A 20,330-nucleotide genomic window follows, 5' to 3' on the forward strand; every position below is an offset into this window, starting at 1 on the left:
CAACTGAGGCCTGTTCCCTCCCTCCCTCCCTCCCTCCCTCCCTCCCTCCCTCCCTCCCTCCCTCCCTTCCTTCCTTCCTTCCTGGCTTACAGACAGCCAGGTCCAAGCCCAAAAGAGTCCTAGCAAGGGAGCTTTAGAGACTATGAGAGAGTGCACAGGTGTTCTAGGGAGGAATCAGCTCACCACCCAGCATCCCCATTTGGGTTCTTGTGCAATCGACACAGGGAGATTGACAATCTGGAATTTAGTGAGAAATCAAAACAAGGGACACAGAATGCAAAATATTTATTTACACAGCAAGTGGGTCAGTTGGATTAGCAAGCTAGGACACCCACCCCCGACCCCATCCCAGCCCCCTACCACTGCCGGGTCTCCCTTCCTTTGTTATCCCTTTCTCATGCCTCCCTCAATATGGGCACACAGGACCAGGAACATGTTTCTCTCAAAAACGCGTTTTCTGCTGTGAACTCAGTCTGGCAGAGAGGAGGGTGAAGGATCCCCAAAGACCAGAGGGTTTATTAGAGGAAGGCTACCTCACAGTGTTCTTCACACCAGGAACAACAACAACAACAACAACAACAACAACAACAACAACAACAGCAGCAGCAACAGCAACAGCAACAGCAACAGCAACAGCAACAGCAACAGCAACAGCAACAATGAACTGGAAATGGTGGACAGGAGATGAGCAGGGGATGTTGGTGGGGATGGGAGGGAGGGTAGGGCTGGTGAATCTGTACCTCCCTGAAGGTCTGCCTGTGAAATACTGGTTGATATATGCCTAGTTGAGGACAATATTCCCTCTCCTGTGGTTTTCAATGGGAGATGACTTCATTGCCAGAGACTATGGAATTGTTTCCATTTTCCCCTTCAAGAACTGTGTTTAGATCTGTTACAGACAGGCTCTGGGTTTTGAAACAAACAAACAAACAAACACACACACACACACACACACACACACACACACACAACGAGAGAGAGAGAGAGAGAGAGAGAGAGAGAGAGAGAATAGAGAAAAACAGAGACAGACACAAGAGAATTTGATCTCTCTCTCTCTCTCTCTCTCTCTCTCTCTCTCTCTCTCTCTCTCTTTCTCTCCCTCCCCTTCCCTCAGTTTCTCAGACTGGGTTTCTCTGTATTCGTCTGTAGGGCGGGAAGGACTGAAACTCTCAGATTCACCTTTCTCTGCCTCCCAGTGCTGCTTTGATGGTAGTTTGGGGAGATTGGGATAGGAAGTAAAAAAAGCTGGAGTGGCTGATATCAAAGCCTCCCCCTCCCCCCACACACACACACACACACACACACACACACACACACACACACTCCCTACCTGTCTCCTCTTCACACAGTTATTAAAAACTTTTAACTGTGATCTAGAAAGTGTCTAGACTATATCAGAGTCAGCACATCCCTCCATACAGAAGACACTGACTGACTGACTGACTGACTGACTGACTGACTGACTGACTGAGATTTGACGCACACACACACACACACACACACACACACACACACACACAAATACATATTTATATATTTAAATGATGCTGAAAACCTTCCGTTCTTCCTTCATAACGTGGAGGCTTATGGAACTATTGACAGCACGTTTTTGTGGTGTTTTAATTCCTTTTTTTTTTTTTTAACCAAATAGAGGGAGATCAAGGTCCCTACAAAAGCCAAAGTATTAAGTGGCGAGCCGATGTTTCAACTTTCACCATCTCTGTTCTTTTCACCAAAAAGAGGGGGTTCTTTTGGCTTTTCCTTTCCTTTTTGAAAATGCAAAACGAAAGGAGAGCCGACCTGGCTGGCTCAGCTTTCCTGTTCCTTTTCCTCTCTCCATATATGTCTGATGAAACAAAGTAAACAATGAAGTTTCTAGTTATGTATTTGTTTGGGAGACTCCGAACTATCTCTCAAGAGAGAGTTGCGGGTGTTGGGGATTTAGTCAGTGGGTAGAGCGTTTGCCTAGCAAGCGGCCTTGTCTGGTCCCCAGCTACGGAAAAGAAAAAAAGAAAAAAAAGAAAGAAAGAAAGAAAGAAAGAAAGAGAAAAGAAAAAGAAAAGGAAAAAAAAAAGAGAGAGTTGCATTTCCTCACGCCTCTCTGCACATGCAAGGCCTCCTCCCTGTATGTGGGGGAGGGGGAGGGGGTGGACAGGAGCCAGCTGAGAGGGGGGCAAGGGGCTGGAGAATATGTGTCCCTGAAGGTCATTTGGGCATTGCTGCTGCCTCTAGCACGCTCAGTGCCTCTTTAGAGTTTTAGAGTTTTGAAGTTTTCATTTGAAATCAAAGCAGTGATGATTTCACTGTGAAATGATGTCTGATCATCGCTCTCGCTGTCCTGTCAGGGTTCGCTTCCTGGCAAAAGTCTGACTGAAGGAAACCTTAGTTAGACTCACACCCAGCTGTTTAAATGAAATTAGATGGATAGCACACCCCTTGGGGGAAAGAGGCAGACTTCTTTGCTCACTTCCACTTAGGCCTTCCGCCCTGCCAGCTCGGGATTTCTGGCATGTGAATCTGGACCATATATGTACAGGGTTGTTTTTTCTGATCATGTTTTTGTTTGCCTAGTTAAATAAAGCTTGTCAAGGAAGGAGGAGATGTCTGAGGTTAAGAGCATCCTCACCGCCTGCTCTTCCAGATAATCCTTGGAGTTCGATTCCACAGAAACCACATGGGGGTTCAAGCAACCCTCTGCAAAGGGATATCCCATGCACTCTACTGCCCTGTATGGAAAAGGGCTTTAGTGTACCTGGTCAAAGTGAAAATAAATAAGTAAACCTTTAAAAGAATGGAAACAAAAATGAAGCTTGCAAAGAAATTGAGCATCTTAAAATGCCAGTACGTTTAACGCCTCCTTTATTTTATTTCGTGTGGATCATATAACCACAGAGGTGGTTCCCTTTCCTTAACCTCACAGCCCAACGGGGACAGAAGCAAACTATTTTCCATTCACCAATGTATATGGTTGAATATGTGATACGGAGCATTTGCAGTTAAAGTTCTGATGCCATTTTTTATTTCTTTCATTTTTTGATGACATTTGTTCTTTTTTTTGTCTCAAACTTGGTTTTCTGTGCAACATTCTGATCATAGTTTCCCATCGCAAAGCTCTTTCCCCAGATCCTTCCTCCCCCATCCACCACCCCGTACTAACCCAGGCCTGCCTTTTAGATGTGGTTGATGCATACCCAGGTGAGCTCCATTGGAGAAAGGACGATATTCCTATTCTATGACTGTCAATGGCCGATGACTCAGCAAAGACTTCGGATCAGACTCCATTTTCCCCTCTGAGAACTGGGTTTGGATCTGCTGAATGCACAGGCCTTCGGTTTTGAAACAAACAAACAAACAAACAAACAAACAAACAAGCAAACACAATTTTAAAAATATTTAAAGCAGGCAGAACTGCTCTGCACGCCAAGAGACTGTTGACTTCTTGGGAGATAAACATGTGAAACTTGCTTAATACAGAGTCCACACAACACAAAGGGAAATACCTTAACAAATTATGAAGAGGAGAGGGGTGGCTTATCTACCTCCTCTTGTTTCTCAGACTAGAGATTTCACTCTCTCTGTCTCTCGAGTGCTGGTGGCTTTGCTGCTGGTTTTGGGAAGACAGGTATTAGGAAGAGAAAAGGCTTGGAGTGCTGATTTTAAAGCTCTCTCTCTCTCTAAAGCTCTCTCCTAAAGCTCTCTCTCTCTCCCCCCCTCCTTCTCTCTCTCTTTACACACACACACACACACACACACACACACACACACACACACACACACACACACACACACTGGAGAGGAAGACAGGAAGACCTATCTAGATGCAACGTGAAGAAGGTCAGGCACAGATGAGTTAATGGCTAGGAACTCAGCTGGCTAGTCTGCCAGCCTGCCAGTTAAGGCATTATAAAGGACACTTTCAGCCATGCTGTTTCTGCTGTTGCTGCCAGAATTCATTACATATTCTGTTAGCTCTTCTTGTGCATGGCACACTCAGAACCAACACTGTAGGAGTCAGTCTAACTGCTTTCTTTGTTGTCTAGTTACCCGCAATAATCTTGGACCTGAACTGAACACCCAGCAGCACTTCCCGCACCCACCCATGTATAAGCTTTGCAACCTGGACCACCAACACTAGAGCTACAGGGCAGACAGAGACTATTTGGAACCGGACTTCCATTTTGAGTTTTTGTTTGTGTTCTTGTTTTTTTCTCCTGTCCTGTCCTGTCCTGTCCTGTCCTGTCCTGTCCTGTCCTGTCCTGTCCTCTCTGTCTGTCTGTCTGTCTGTCTGTCTGTCTGTCTGTCTGTCTGTCTGTAAATCCACACATATAGTTCTTTCCACACATCTTATATCTCAAAACAAATAAATGCTTGCTGTGATCCTCATTTCATTCAAGGGTACTACTCTCTAGACCAGAGGAGCCCCCTTACAATTCTCCACAGGTAGTGATGACCGGAGTGTTCAGTGCGACTAAGCAGGAATTATATGGTTGCCGCCATTATGTTTGATTCACCATAGGTTAAGGGGCACAGTTTACACATGGCCACTTCCAGTAGACCGTGATTGAGGAGACTGAACAATAATTAACCTACAATTCTCCCCTCTCTGTCAACTGTTTCTCTGTCACTTCCCGTCTCTCTTTCCCTCCTTCCCCCCCTCCCCCGTCTCTCAGACCTGAATGAGCATTGGAACTAAAGTAAATGTACATGTGAAAAGAATAGGTGTGTGCTTGCTGTTCTGATTGCATCACTTGAGAGGTGAAGGTGGGTAGAACAGCCAAGAGCAGGCTGCAGACCTGAACCAGGTGACTTACCGTGGCTTTTGTGCAAAGACCCTGACTCAATCAAAGAAATGAGGAGGAAAATAAAGAAACAGATACAATTAACTTGGAATAAAACCAAACAAACTAAGAAAAAGGAAAGGCAGTAATGGAGTGGCTCAGCTTACAGAGGAGGGGCAGACATTTATCTGCCATTGCCTCCTCGGTTGAACACACAAACACACGCATGGGGGAGGGGGGAGAGACAGAGACAGAGAGAGACAGAGAGACAGAGAGAGGAAGAGAGACAGAGACAGGGAGACAGAGAGAGAGACAGACACAGAGAGAGAGAGACAGACAGACAGAGACAGAGAGACACAGAAAATTCGATCCCTGTCTCTCTCTCTCTCTCTCTCTCTCTCTCTCTCATCACAGGCTGAGCTCAGGGACAGTGAGTTCCACACTCACTCAGAGAAAAACTCACCCCCACGCCTTCAAAATGATCCATTGTACTATTTTAGATTTATGTCTGAGGAGCCTCCCTCCTCCGCCTCTCCTGTTACGTTGTAGAAACGTTTAATCCCAAACAGGGCTTTCCTCCTACCCTGCCTTGATGATTCTGTTCCTGGATAAAAGATACACAAGCTTTATTATCTACAGGAAGCCTTAAATAGCACTAGAAGACCTGGGCAGGCAGATATCTACCCTCTAGGTTGTTAGTTTTGGGGTTTTGTTTGTTTGTTTGTTTTTGTGTTTTTTGTTGTTGTTTTTAATTTTTTTAGATTTGTTTTTTATTTATCTGAGTATGCTGCAGTTATCTTCAGACACACCAGAAGAGATCAATCAGATCTCATTACAGATGGTTGTGAGCTAAATGCCATGTGGTTGCTGGCAATTGAATCCCCAGGACGTCTGGAAGAGCAGCTGAAAAGCTTAACCGCTGAGTCATCTCTCCAGCCCCTGTTGTTGTTTTTTGTTTTGGTCAAACCCAGATTCTCGGGGTTGGGGATTTAGTCATAGTAGAGCGCTTGCCTACAAGCGTAAGGTTCTGGGCAGTGGTCCCAGCTCCGGAAAAAAGAAAAGAGGAAGAAAAACAACAAAAACAAACAAAACAAAAAAAACCCTCTGGATTCTCAGGAGCTGTGTGGTGTGTCCTTCATGTTCTGTGTGCCCTCTTCTCAGCATGCAGACACATAGGAATCAGAGAGAGCCCACATTTTTGTCCAGGAACAAACAAACTGCCAAACTGCCAAACAAAATACAAAGGATTGTAGGTTTTGACTGCCCTGTAGGTTTCAGAGAAAGGCAGTGCAGACTCCTCTGTGAGTTTGGGATCAGACGGATGCACGAGCAAGTTCCAGGGAGGGATTCCACATGAGCACAGTGGACTGGACAAAATTTTGACTTTGTAATTTTATTTTTTGCCCAATTGGGATTTATGATTTGATTGTCAGCAAAACTTATACCTTTCATTTTATTTTATTTTTGCCAAAATTTCCATTTTCAGTTTCACTTCCGATTTAACTTTTAATTTTTGTTGTAGTTAAAAAAGAGCACAAAAGCAAGGTTTTGATCGAGTTAATTCTCTGGGAGCTGTGCCCTTGCCACTGGTGCTGGCAGAAGGGGATCCCCCGAGATCTAGAGGTTCTGTGTGGTGGGCTGTGTGGCAGAGGAAAAATGAAATTAAGAACATATATAAATCTATGGATTTGTATAAGGAGAAACGTATGGTATGGTGGGAAGATGTAAGGGAGAGAAAAATAAAAAAAGATAGATAGATAGATAGATAGATAGATAGATAGATAGATAGATAGATAGAGTGATTCATGCTCCCAGCCTCCTATGTACAGAGTTCCCCGAGGCGTTTTACTCGCCAAATAAAGACTGCGGTGTTTCCCAACACACCATGTGAATGTCCGTGGCTGGCCGAAATTATTTCATTTATGTTTTTCACGTTTGTCGTCCGTGTCACTTCAAAGGCCATTGTGACTTCAGTCTTGTTATTGATTCATATATGCTTTCTATTTCTTTTCATTTTTCAAAACCTTTTTGTCTAAATTGTATTTGTCATTTACCTTGATTTAAACATTTATTAAAGTCCAGTTTGCCATTTATTCGTATTTACTCGTACTTTATTATTATTTTATAAATTTATTCCATCATTTCGTTTCAGTCGTCATATTTGCCCTTCCTCTCGTTCCCGCTTTTCTTTTTTTTCTTTTTTCTTTTTTCTTTTTTCAGAGCTGGGACTGAACCCAGGGCCTTGCATTTGCTAGGCAAGCACTCTACCACAGAGCTAAATCCCCAACCCCGTCGTTCCCACTTTATGTCTGTTAACATTTAATTGTTTTATCTCCCTTGTCCTTCTGTGTCCCTCGTCTTAATTTCTGCTTTATTGTTTTCTTTTTTTTTTTTAATTTATTTATTTAACGCATGTGAGTACACTGTAGCTGTCTTCAGACACACCAGTAGTGGCACCAGATCTCATTACAGATGGTTGTGAGCCACCATGGTTGCTGGGATTTGAACTCAGACCTCTGGAGATGGCCAGTGCTCTAACTGCTGAGCCATCTCTCCATCCCATCTGTTTTATTGTTTACATCGCACTTACTCTGTTTCTGCAAGGGATTATTAACCTCCAAAGTCCATGTCAGTCGTCGGCATCTGCTGGATCACCTTGATTTTTTTTTTCTTTTTTCTTTTTTCGGAGTCAGGATCTGAACCGTCTTGCTCTGCTGACAAGCGCTCTACCACTGAGCTAAATCCCCAACCCCGATCACCTTGATTTTTGTTTTATTGTTTATTCACATTGACTCTTTATTCATTATTATTTTTAAGTAAAATAAAAATAAATAAAATTTAAATATGGTAAAAATATTTGTTGAACATACAGCAGATTTTTAAACTAACGGGCACACACACACACACACACACACACACACACACACACACACACACACACACACACAAATTTCTCCCAGAGGTCCTGGAGTTCAATTACCAGCAACCACAAGGTGGCTGACAACCATCTGTAATGGGATCTGATGCTCTCTTCTGCGTGTGTCTGAAAATAGCTACAGTGTACTTTTACGCATAAATAAAATAAATAAATCTTTAAAAAAAAAAATAAAATATGAGGTTGGCTCTCTTTGCTCCTCTCTTTGCTCTTTTGCTCTTCCTCTTCCCCTCTTCCCCTTTGTCCCTTCTCTCCCCATTCCCCTCCCAAATTCTTCCACGTGCTCATGACTGGCCTTTTACTCTCTTCTTTCTACCTTTCTTCTCTCATTAAACCTCTCCCGTGGAGGGGAGGGGTGTGTGTGTGAGTGGGGGGAGGGGGGAATGAGGTTGACCAGTCTTCCTGTGTACAGAGGTTTAAAAGGAGGCTGGTTGACAAAAACGTTTTTTTTGTGGTTTTTATTCTCTCTCTCTCTCTCTCTCTCTCTCTCTCTCTCTCTCTCTCTCTCTCTCTTTCTCTCTCTCTCTCTTAATCAACTCGGAAGTCGATCTGCTGTCCCTTTTATTAAAAGCCAAAGTATTAAGTGAAGCAGCTGGATAGCCCAACCTTCACCATTCTGTTCCTTTCACCAAAAAGAGGTTTTTTTGGCTTTTCCTTTCCTTTTTGAAACAAAACGAAAGGAGGAGCTCGACCAGTTGGCCTAGCTTCCCTGTTCCTTTTCCCTCTTCCACGGTATGCTCAATAGAAATAAAGTAAATAAAGGAAGTTTCTAGTTATGTATTTGTTTGGGAGACCCGAACTCTCTCTCAAGAGAGAGTTGCATCTTCCTGCTGCCGCCCCCCCCCCCACACACACACAAGGCCTCCCTCCTGTATGTGGGGGAGGGGGAGGGGTGGACAGGAGCTAGCTGAGAGGGGTGGGGTGGGGCGGGGCTGGAGAATATGCAGGTCCCTGAAGGTCAGTCGGGGAAGTACTGCCGCTGCCCTAGCACGCTCTCAGTGCCTCTTTAGAGTTTAGAGCCAAAGTTTTCTGCCTGAAATCGCGAGTGATGATTTCACTGTGAAATGATGTCTGATCATCGCTTCCCGGCTGTCCTGTCAGGGCTCCGGCCCTGGCAAATGTTTGACTTGAAGGAAACCTTAGTTAGACTTACACCCAGCTGTTTGGAAATGGTAATGGAGTTGATAGCACACTCCTGGGGAAAGAGGCAGACTCCCTTTTTGCTCACTCTCAATTCCCAGCCTCGCCCTGCCAGCTCGGGGATTTCTAAGTAAGGTGAATCTGGACCATATATGTACAGGGTTTGGCGTTTCTGATTCATGTTTAATGTTTAGCTAAATAAAGCTTGTCAAGGGCTGAGATGGCTCTCCACAGAGGTGGTTCCCTCTTTTCTTAACCCAACTGGGACAGAAGTGCAAACTATCATCTACCTATCTGGGAGTGGAGTGGTTGGATACAGGGAGATGGAGCATTTGCAGTTAGTAAAGTTCTGCTGTCGGTTTTGTTTTGTTTTGTTTTGTTTTGTTTTGTTTTGTTTTGTTTTGTTTCCTTTCATTTTTGGATAGATTTTTTGGATAGCCTTTTTTTTTTTTTTCTTTTTAAATACAAATTTGCTTTCTGTGCAACATTCTGATCATAGTTTCCCATCGCAAAGCTCTTTCCAGATCCTTCCTCCCCATCCACCACCCCGTACTAACCCAGGCCTGCCCTTAGATGTGGTTGATGCATACCCAGGTGAGTCTCCATTGAGAAAGGATGATATTCCCATCTCCTATGACTGTCAATGGCCGATGACCTAAAATGCCAGTGACTTCGGACTTGACTCCATTTTCCCCTCTGAGAACTGGGTTTTGATCTGTTGGAACGAGGTATGCTTCCTGAACACAAACAAACAAACAAACAAACAAACAAACAAACAAACACACCAAAAAATATTTAAAGCAGGCAACAACTGCCTGCACGCCAAGAGACTGCTGACTCCTCTTTGGAGATAGTACGATGTGAAACTTGCTTAATAAAGTAGAGTCCACACAACACAAAGGGAACACTTTAACAAATTATGAAGGAGAGAGGGGGGTATGTTTATTCACTGTTTCTCAGACTAGAGATTTCATCTTCCTCTGTCTCTCGAGTGCTGGTGGCTTTGCTGCTGGTTTCGGGGGGGGGATTGGGATAGGGATAGGAAGAGAAAAGGCTTTAGAGTGCTGATTTTAAAGCTCTCTCTCTAAAGCTCTCTCTCTAAGTTTTCCTCTCTCTCTCTCTCCTTCTCTCTCTCTTTACACACACACACACACACACACACACACACACACACACACACACACACACACTCACTCTCAGATGAAAGAAAAGAAATGAAAAGGAAGGCACCCATGGTGATGCATGACTTTGATCTCACTTTGGTCTCAGCACTGGAGAGGAAGATAGGAAGACCTATCTAGATGCAACGTGAAGAAGGCCTATGTCAGATGAGTTAATGGCTAGGGAACTGTTAGCTGGCTAGTCTGCCATTTTGTTGCAGTTGCCATTATTATAAGGACACTTTCTCATTGGTTGTTTCTGCTGTTGCTGCCAGAATTCATTACATATTCTGTTAGGCTCTTCTGTGTGATAACACACTCAGAAACCGAACACTGTTGAAGTCAGTCTAACTGCTTTGTTGTCTAGTTACCCGCAATAATCTTGGACCTGAACTGAACACCCAGCAGCACTTCCCGCACCCACCCATGTATAAGCTTTTATAAACTGGACCACCAACACTAGAGCGACAGGGCAGACAGAGACTATTTGGAACCGGACTTCCAGGTCTTTGAGTTTTGGCCTAGGTGTTCTTGTTTTTTTCTCCTGTCCTGTCCTGTCCTGTCCTGTCCTGTCCCGTCCTATCCTGTCCTCTCTGTCTGTATGTATGTATGTCTGTCTGTCTGTCTGTCTGTCTGTCTGTCTGTCTGTCTGTCTGTAAATCCACACATATAGTTCTTTCCACATCTTATATCTCAAAACAAATAATGCTTTGCTGTGATCCTCATTTCATTCAAGGGTACTACTCTCTAGACCAGAGGAGCCCTCTTACAATTCTCCACAGGTAGTGATGACCGGAGTGTTCAGTGCGACTAAGCAGGAATTATATGGTTGCCGCCATTATGCTTGATCTTACCGAAGGTAGGGTTGCGGGGCATGGTTGCCACGATGGCGACCAGTAGACCGTGATTGAGGAGACGGAACAATAATTAACCTACAATTCTCCCTTCCTGTCAACTGTTTCTCTGTCACTCTCTGTCTCTCTTTCCCTCCTTCCCTCCCCCGTCTCTCAGACCTGAATGAGCATTGGAACTAAAGTAAATGTACATGTGAAAAGAAGCTGTGGTGTGCTGCATGTCTTTGATTGCATCACTTGAGAGGTGAAGGTGGGTAGAACTCTGTGAGCAGGCTGCAGACCTGATCCAGGTACTGATTTCCAGGGCTTTTGTGCAAAGACCCCTGACTCAACTAAAGAAATGAGGAGGAAAATAAAGAAACAGATACAATTAACTTGGAATAAACCAAACAAACTAAGAAAAAGGAAAGGCAGTAATGGAGTGGCCTGGCTTACAGAGGAGGGGCAGACATTTATCTGCCATTGCCTCCTCTGTTGAACACACAAATACAGGCGCCGAGAGAGCGAGAGAGCGAGAGACAGAGAGCGAGAGAGAGCGAGAGAGCGAGAGAGCGAGAGAGCGAGAGAGCGAGAGAGAGAGAGAGAGAGAGAGAGAGAGAGAGAGAGAGAGAGACTGTTAATCTGTTTGTCTCCCTCCCCCTAGTTTTTCAGACAGGTTTCTTTATGAAAAGAAAGAAACTGGTAGCTGTAGGCTGGTAGCTGCTGGCTGTTAAAGGTCTAGGTAAAACAATGTGATGGCCTAAGAGGAAAACAGATACAATTAACTGTTAAGGCCTTGATGCTGTGAATGAGGCCTACATCAGATTGGTTAAGATAACTGTCACCTGGCTAGCCTGCCATTTTAATATTGCAAGGACGCCTTCTCATAGGTTATTGTTTCTGCTGTCACTGCCAGAGTTCATTACATATTCTGTTAGGTTCTGTATGACACACACTCTCAGAACCAAACATTGTAGAATCCAGTGTGTCCCTGAGTGCGTGTCTACAATGCGTGCGTGCGTGCGTGCGTGCGTGCGTCTGTGCATGCGTGTGTCCATGGCCATGCTAGAGCCCACCCCAGATTTGTGTTTCAGAGATCTTTACTTATTTATTTTTCCTGCCTTGGCTTGTGTAGGCACTTCAAGTCACCACACTTCCCGAAAACAAAATGAAACAAAACAAAACAAAATCCACCAACAAATGGACCAAACCCAAACCCCAAGCCAAACAAACAAATATTCCTGCCTGCCTGTCTGTCTATCAGGCTACAACAGAGAGAAGTGAATCTGAATGAACAAAACTAGAATACCTAAGTCTGCCTGTTTCCCCTCTTCCCACCCTCCCCTGCCCCCCAGCCCATCCCCTAGAGCTGGTCTAGCATGTTCTCTGACCCTGGGGGTAAGTGTGAACCCGGCCTGCTTTGCTAAACTCTGTAGTGTATAAACTTGGTAACTCTAGGAAAGCAGGAGCTGGAAATGTGCAGATAAGGTGTGGTCGAGCTGTGTGTGTGTTGGTGTGGAGAGACTGCTTCGGTAACTGCTGCTTTTCAATGTCCGGCTGAAACTCTGTGCTTATGTGATGTACTTTTTGTTTATTCGATTTTACTTACTGTCTATTGGGTTTGCATTTGATTTTTATTGATTTTATTGATATTTATGTTTAACTATTTTGACTCATAAATGACTGACTGACTGACTGACTGACTAAGTCTACCTGGCATACAGGAGAATTCAAGGACGAACGATTGTTTAAGTATGACAAAAATAAGTAAGTAAGTAAGTAAGTAAGTAAGTAAGTAAGCAAGCAAGGGGGTTGGGGATTTAGCTCAGTGGTAGAGCGCTTGCCTAGCAAGTGCAAGGCCCTGGGTTCTGTCCCCAGTCTGAAAAAAAAAAAGAAAGAAAAAAGTAAGTAAGTAAGTAAGTAAGTAAGTAAGTAAATAAATAAATAAATAAATAAATAAATAAATACGATCATTTAGAAGTAATATAGGCAGAAGGAGAACATGTGGCTGTGGATGGTCTGAGGCTTCTGGCTGCTTTTGGGTGCCTCTTCACCTTTCTGCACGTGCAAACTGAGTTTATTTAAGTTCTGTTTCCCTAGAGGCTGGGAAAGGGAGAAACAGAAGTGACTCTGGAACATCAGGGCTAATGGTCAGTTGCCCATCTTGGTGAGGACAAAAGTCAGCCAAGCTGGCTGACAACCATCCACAGTTGAATCCAAAGTGCCCAAATGGGACACTATAACAAATCATGTATACAGATTTGTGTATATAGAAAACATTTTTCCTTTTCTCTTTCTTTTTCTTTTCTTGAGAATTCAGCTTGTCCTGATGTCTTTCCTCGGTGTGTCCCTCTGTCATCTCTCTCTCTCTGTCTCTTTGTCTTACTGTCTCTGTCTGTCTCTGTCTGTCTCTGTCTCTGTCTCTCTCTCTGTGTGTGTGTGTGTGTGTGTGTGTGTGTGTGTGTGTGTGTGTGTGTGTTCCTTAATCTCAGCAGCACTACTCATCCAATCGATTTTTCTCTCCCCTTGTCTCCTTCACATGGCTATTACCTCACCTTAAACAGCACTAGAAGAGCCTGGCAGGCAGATATCTACCCTTCATGCTGTCAGAATTTTTTTTTTTTTTTTTAAAGTCAAAACCTGATTCTCAGGAGCCATGTGGTGTGTCCTCCTAGGTTCTGGTGCCCCCTTCTGGCATGCAGACATATAGTCAGCAGAGAGAGCTGTGTGGGTGGCTGGAGGCAGGCAGAGTGGACCTCTGTGAGCTTGAGGCTAGATAAGTCTACGGAGCAAGTTCCATGACTGCCTGGGCTATACCAAAAGAAACGTACCTTGAGGCAAAATAAAACAAAGCAGAAAAGGTTCTGGCTTTTATTTTACAGACATGTGTTCTCTAGTCCTATTGACTATAGAAGTTTGATCATGAAGTCACATTGATTTTTATTACAGAGTTTATTTGTGTGTGTGTGTGAGAGAGAGAGAGAGAGAGAGAGAGAGAGTTTTTTCTTTAATCTTCAAACATATTTTTTATTGTTTATTTATTTTATGAGCACACTGTCACTGTCTTCAACACACAAGGAGAGGATTCCATTACAGATGGCTGTGAGCCACCATGTGGTTGCTGGGATTTGAACTAAGGACCAGAAGAGCAGTCAGGTTTCATCGCTGAGCCGTCTCTCCAGCCCTGAAACAATATCTTGAATAAACACAACAAAAACACTAAAACTAAGTCTGCCAGTTTTCCTTTTCTTTCTCTCTCTCTCTCTCTCTCTCTCTCTCTCTCCCTCCCTCCCTCCCTCCCTTCCTTCTTCTTTCTTCCTTTCTTCTTTTCTTCAGATAGGATTTCTTAGTGAATGCTGATATTTATGTTGAGAGTAAATTTACGTACTTTTGACTGGCTAACTAACTAGCTAAGTCTGCCTGTCCTAAAGAAGGAGTTCCCCTGCCACAACTAAATACGTGCATAGAAAAAAAAAAAAAAATATATAATTATTAACTTGGGATGAAACTAATGTAACAAGCAAGCAAACAAACGCACACAAGCAAACAAAGTAGGGATGGTGGTGCTGGGTGCCTGGTATAGAGATGGGAGACCTGGGGTCTAGAGCGTCCAGAGCTCTGGCCTCCATACTCTGGACTGCATTCTCTAGCAATCTTCCCAAAGTGGCTGTATTTAATCCATAGTTTTTATTTTTTAAATTGGCTCTCTCTCTCTCTCTGTCTCTCTGTCTCTCTGTCTCTCTGTCTCTCTCTTTCTCCTCCTCCTCCTCCTCCTCCTCCCCCCCACCACACACAGAGGCACGTGTGAACAAGGGAATGCAAATGCACAAAATAAGTATGTTTTGATCAGAGTGAAAACAAATCACGGGAATTTTAACCATTCCACCATCATTCCACCATTCTTTTAATTTACTCTCTGTGTTTAGTTTTCCAAAGAGGGTGGCAGGTGTGTGGTTTGGTGAGTGCCGGTTGGCGGGGGCAGCGAGGAACAGAGAACAACAACAACCCCCCTCCCCCCATCGGGATCGGTGGAGGGTTTTAAAATGAGTGAGCCATTTAAAAAGTGTGGAACTGAGGTCGCCGCCACCCTCCCCTCACGACGGAGTTTGGACGCTCCCTTTTCCTAACTGTGCCTGTTCCTTGCTAATTGTTAACCGATTCGAGAGTGCATGTCCTTTCACTTAGAGGTGGCCTGTTTTCACCGCTCCGTCCTACTTTCCTTTTCGGGGTGCCTGAGGGGGTTGCCTCGAGTCCATTCTGCGTTCACTGTGTTCCGGCGGGACAACCGGGACCGTTTTGTGCCATTCGGGAGAAGTGGTAAGTACCTGCCCCGTTGTGCGTGGGTGAGTGTCCCCCTGAGCTAGGAGGTCACTCCGGAGAGACGGAATGAGTGTGTGTGTGGCGGCGGCGGCGCGTGACAGTCTGTATTGGTTTGCTTGATCGAGACGCTGTCGGGCGACACCTAGTGGCGACAAGTTTCCCTGCAACGCTCCCAGTCCCCGGTTGTGACAAAGGACGGGGAAGTGCCTGTGGTGAGCCGGCCAGGGTGAGAGGGTGACAGGCAAGCAGGCGGGTGCGCGACGGAGACGCCGTCCTGTCTGGGGACCATCTCTAGCTAGGAGGTTGTACCTGGAGAACTTCAGGGGAGGAGGGTGGCTGCACGACCTATTGGGACACAAGAGGGGTTGGTGGCAGCTGGATGAGGTCGTGACTCAGAAGGCTTGGGCCCTGTCCCGGATTTTTTTTTTTTTCCAATTTTTTTTTTTTAATTTTTTATTTTATTTTATTTTATTTTTTTTTTACTTTTCCCTCCTCTCCGGTCCCAGCCAGCGGGACCATAGACACTTTTGAGGCCGAGAGGGTGCTGTGTCCCCGGCCTCCCGGAGCCGAGGTGGCCCGGCTAGGGGGCGCCACGGAGTTTTTTTTTTTTTTTTCTTTTCCAGGAGTCCCTTCGGTCCCAGCCAGCGGGACCATAGACACTTTTGAGGCCGAGAGGGTGCTGTGTCCCTGGCCTCCGAGCCGAGGTGGCCCGGCTAGGTGGCGCCACGGATTTCTTTTTCTTTTCCAGGAGTCCCTCTGTCCCTGATAGCGGGAGCCTGACCTCTGAGGCCGAGAGGGTGCTGTGTCCCCGGCCTCCGAGCCGAGGTGGCCCGGGCTAGGGGCGCCACGGAGTTTTTTTTTTTTTTTTTTTCTTTTCCAGGAGGTTCCCTTCGGTCCCAGCCAGCGGGACCATAGACACTTTGAGGCCGAGAGGGTGCTGTGTCCCCGGCCTCCGAGCCGAGGTGGCCCCGGCCAGGGTGGCGCTACGGATTTTTTTTTTTCTTTTCCAGGAGTCCCTTCGGTCCCCGATAGCGGGAGCCTGGACCTCTGAGGCCGAGAGGGTGCTGTGTCCCCGGCCTCCGAGCCGAGGTGGCCCGGCTAGGGGGCGCCACGGAGTTTTTTTTTTTTTTCTTTTCCAGGAGTCCCTTCGGTCCCTGATAGCGGGAGCCTGGACCTCTGAGGCCGAGAGGGTGCTGTGTCCCTGGCCTCCGAGCGGAGGTACCGGCTAGGGGGCGCCACGGAGTTTTTTTTTTCTTTTTCTTTTCCAGGAGTCCCTTCGGTCCCTGATAGCGGGAGCCTGGACCTCTGAGGCCGAGAGGGTGCTGTGTCCCCGGCCTCCGAGCCGAGGTGGCCCGGCTAGGGGGCGCCACGGAGTTTTTTTTTTTTTTTCTTTTTCTTTTCCAGGAGTCCCTTCGGTCCCTGATAGCGGGAGCCTGACCCTCTGAGGCCGAGAGGGTGCTGTGTCCCCGGCCCCGGAGCCGAGGTGGCCCGTCAGGGGGCGCCACGGAGTTTTTTTTCTTTCCAGGAGTCCCTTCGGTCCCAGCCAGCGGGACCATAGACACTTTTGAGGCCGAGAGGGTGCTGTGTCCCCCGGCCTCCGAGCCGAGGTGGCCCGGCTAGGTGGCGCCTACGGATTTTTTTTTTTTCCAGGAGTCCCTTCGGTCCCTGATAGCGGGAGCCTGGACCTCTGAGGCCGAGAGGGTGCTGTGTCCCCGGCCTCCGAGCCGAGGTGTCCCGGCTAGGGGGCGCCTCCGAGACTTTATTTTTTCCAGGATCCTCCCCGGTCCCTGCCAGCGGGAGCATGGACTTCTGAGGCCGAGGGGAAGCTGTGTTCCAGGCTATCTACCATGGCCTCCTCGGTCTGTGAGCACTCAGGGTTCTAAGGTTTCCACCAGTTGTTCCTTTGTGTCCGGTTCTCTTTCTTACATGGGGACCTCTTGGGACACGTCACCGAACATGACTCTAGACGTTCCGTGTGGCCTGTCATGTTTATCCCTGTGTCTTTTACACTTTTCATCTTTGCTATCTGTCCTTATTGTACCTGGAGATATATGCTGACACGCTGTCCCTTTGACTCCTTTGTCATTAAAGGACGTTGGAAGAGGCTTGCACCAAGGCTGTTTGCTTGTCCAGCCCTAGCTCTTTTCTTCTGCGCATGGGCCTCTTCGATGCTTGAAGCTTGTGCGCCCCCCATGAGTACGCGCTTCCTCTGCTTTCCCGTGCTTGTTGCCTGTGCTCTGTGGGTGCTTTATGACAACCGTCCCGCGTGTCAGGCGTTCCCGATTTCCTGTGGTGGTTGTCGTCCGTTACCGGTAGGAGTCGTTGGTGCCGAGTGCGACTGGAAGGGTTTTCCCGTTTGGTGCTAGTGACCCCCTGGCGTGCTCCTCTGCGGCCGACCGGTTTTTTTATTTGTTTTTTTTTTTTTGTTTTTGTTTTTTTTTTTTTGTTTTTGGAAGGAGTTCCCGAACCTCCGCTGCTTGGTGGTGTGTCCTTTCTTTCCTGCTGTGTGCCTCCCGAGTTGCACCTTTTCCCTTCGAAGGGGATTTTATTTTTTTATTTTTATTTTTATTTTTATTTTTATTTTTTTTTAAGAGTCTCAATCCCCCGTTGCCTGTTGAGTCCTGTTCTTCCACGCCACGTGCCTGCGAGTGCAATCGCTTCCTTTTTTTTTTTTCGTTCTCGAGAAGGGTAAATTTTTTTTTTTGTGTGTGTGGCAGTGTTAGCGGGGTCACTTCTTCCCGTGCTCTCTCTCGCTCTTCTCGCTCGTATTCCCGTCCAGTGCGACAGAAAGCTCTCACGCCCGCTGTTCCCATGCATGGCGTGTCTCGCTCCCGTTGGATCGATGTGGTGCTGCCGCGTTCTCTTCGGGCCGGGGCCTAAGCCGCGCCAGGCGAGGGACGGACATTCATGGCGAATGGTCATTCAGCGCGAATGGCGACCGCTCTTCTCGTTCTGCCAGCGGGCCCCTCGTCTCTCCTCCCCATTCCTTTGCAGGGTGTGGAAGTCAGGGGTGCGGCTGTCCGGCACGAGCGCTGACCCGCGCACACTTGTTGCTGTGGTTCGCGGTGTCCCCGTGGACGGTGTCGGGGGCGCCTTGCCCCCCACGTTCACTGCTTCGCGGCCCTCTTCCCCGGTGCCGGGAATGCAGGTAGACCTGCTGCGGTGCATACCCTCCGAATGGTGTGCACGCGCCCTGCTTCGTGAGCCTTGCGGTGCTCCTGGAGCCGCCCGGGGCTTTGACCACCAAGGTGCCCGCTTCTGAGTTGGCGGTGGCGCTTCCCGCTCCCCGGCGTGCCTCCTGTGTCTGCAGTGGTGCTTGTGCCTTTACGCTTTCCCTTGTCCTAGTTGCCGGCTTTCTGCACGGTGACAGAAAGGGGGGGGGGGTCGAGGAGTTGAGTGTGCGGTTAAAAGGCTCCTTCCGTTGGGTGAGCGCCCACCCCGTGCCTATGTTTTTGGTGCCTTCACCCGCGGGCCCTGCGCGGTTGGGGGTGGTGCCGTGGAGCGATCGCGGCTGGCCCTTTTTAAAGACCGGACTCTCAAGTCAAGGCTCCTCCTTTGTGTGCGCCTTGAAGAGGCCGCGAGCCTCGGCGGGGACCTGTCGCAGGTCCCCCGGTCCGCGAATGCTCAAGAAGACCCCGGAGAAAGAGACCTTTGCCGATACCGCAGACCCCCCACCAGCTGGCGCGTGGTCCTTCCCGTTCTGTCCCGCGCCTGTTGCTCGTTTCCCGCGCGCACGGAGCCCTTGGCTGCTCGTCGGTGTTGGGTTCGGGTCTCTGCCCTCAGTGAGGAATTTGCCTTCTCTAGCTATCTTCGCTGGAAAGGGCCACGATCTCCGAGGGGCTTCTCCCGGATGGTCCCCTCGGCTGCCCGCCCTGACCTCAGCCTCTGCGCGCAGCGTTGCTCTCTCGCCTACCGCGACCCGCGCGCCTCCCCCTGCCCGAGTACGAGGAGGGATCACGCGGGACGGGGCTCTGTCGACCCGCCGCTGTGCGGAGCGGGTGGGGGAGATTGGGTTTCTGGGTGGCAGGTGGCGGGGAAGGGCCGTGCACACGCCCGCGTGCGCGGTACCCCCCCCACCGCGAGGGGTCGTCGCGGGACGGGTGGGTTTGGAAGGGCGGCGGTGGGCCCCGGTCCCACCCGCCCGTTTCCCCCGTGCCCTCCGTCGCGTGTGCGCTCCCTCCCACGCGCGTCCACGTCCCGGCCACTCTCGCGGCGAGGTCGTGTCGCGTGTGGTGCGTGCCGCGTGCTCTCGGGCGTCTGCGGTTGCCGCCTCGTCCCCCCCTTCCACGGCAGCGTTCCCACGGCCGGTGGAGATCGCGGTCCTACCCCCCTTCGCCCTCCGCGGGGCTCTTGAGGGTCCGTGAACCGCGGCTGGCCTCGCTCTCGGGGGCGGACTTCTTATTTGGGGGAACCGGCGGTCGGCCGCGTCCGGCGCGTCGTCGGACGCGGGGACCCGCCGCCACGCGGGGTCTTCGCCGGTTGGCGTCGGCGTCTGCCTCGGTTCTCTCTCGCGTCGGCTGGCGTCTCCTCGGCTCCCGGGTTGTCCGTTGGTTTCGGGTCGCCCGGTGCCGCGGGCGTGGCGGGACTGCTCCGGTTGGGTGCAGTGTGATTCCTGCCGGCTTGGCTCGCGTGCCCGGTCGCCGCCCGAGCGGCCCCCGGTCCCTTGTGAGGCGTCTCCTGCGGGGGCGCCGCGGCGGCCCGCCTGCCGTCGACGGTCCTCGTTCTGTCGGTTCGCTCCCCCTCCCCGCCCGCCGGCGTTCCTTTCTCTCTCGCTCCTCGTCTGGCCGACCCGCGGCCGTGCTGCCGGGCCCCTCCTCACGGGGGCAGCCGGGCGCGCACGGGTCCCGGGCGGTCGCGGGGTGCCTGGGGGGGCGGGCCCGGCGGGCGCGGGAGGAAGTTGCGCTCGAAGGGCGTCCCGCCGCCGCGCGGCCGTGGCGGCGCGTCTCGCCTGGTCTCTTGGAGGCGTGTGCGGGGGGAAAGACGCCCCGCGAGGCGTAGAGGAGAAAGAGGCTTTAGTGGCTGTCGCCCACGCCGGTCCGTGGGGCTCCTGTTGGCTGAGGGTGCGTCTGCGCGGGGGCCGCCCCCGCCCCGCCGTCCTCTGGGAAGGCGTGTGTCGGGGGAAAGCTGCCGGGGTGCCAAGGTGGGCGCCTGGCGTTGAGTCGAA

This window comes from Rattus norvegicus, unplaced genomic scaffold (genome assembly GCF_021556685.1).
Source record: "Rattus norvegicus strain SHRSP/BbbUtx unplaced genomic scaffold, alternate assembly SHRSP_T2T unassigned-0000116, whole genome shotgun sequence".
NCBI classification, from domain to species: domain Eukaryota; kingdom Metazoa; phylum Chordata; class Mammalia; order Rodentia; family Muridae; genus Rattus; species Rattus norvegicus.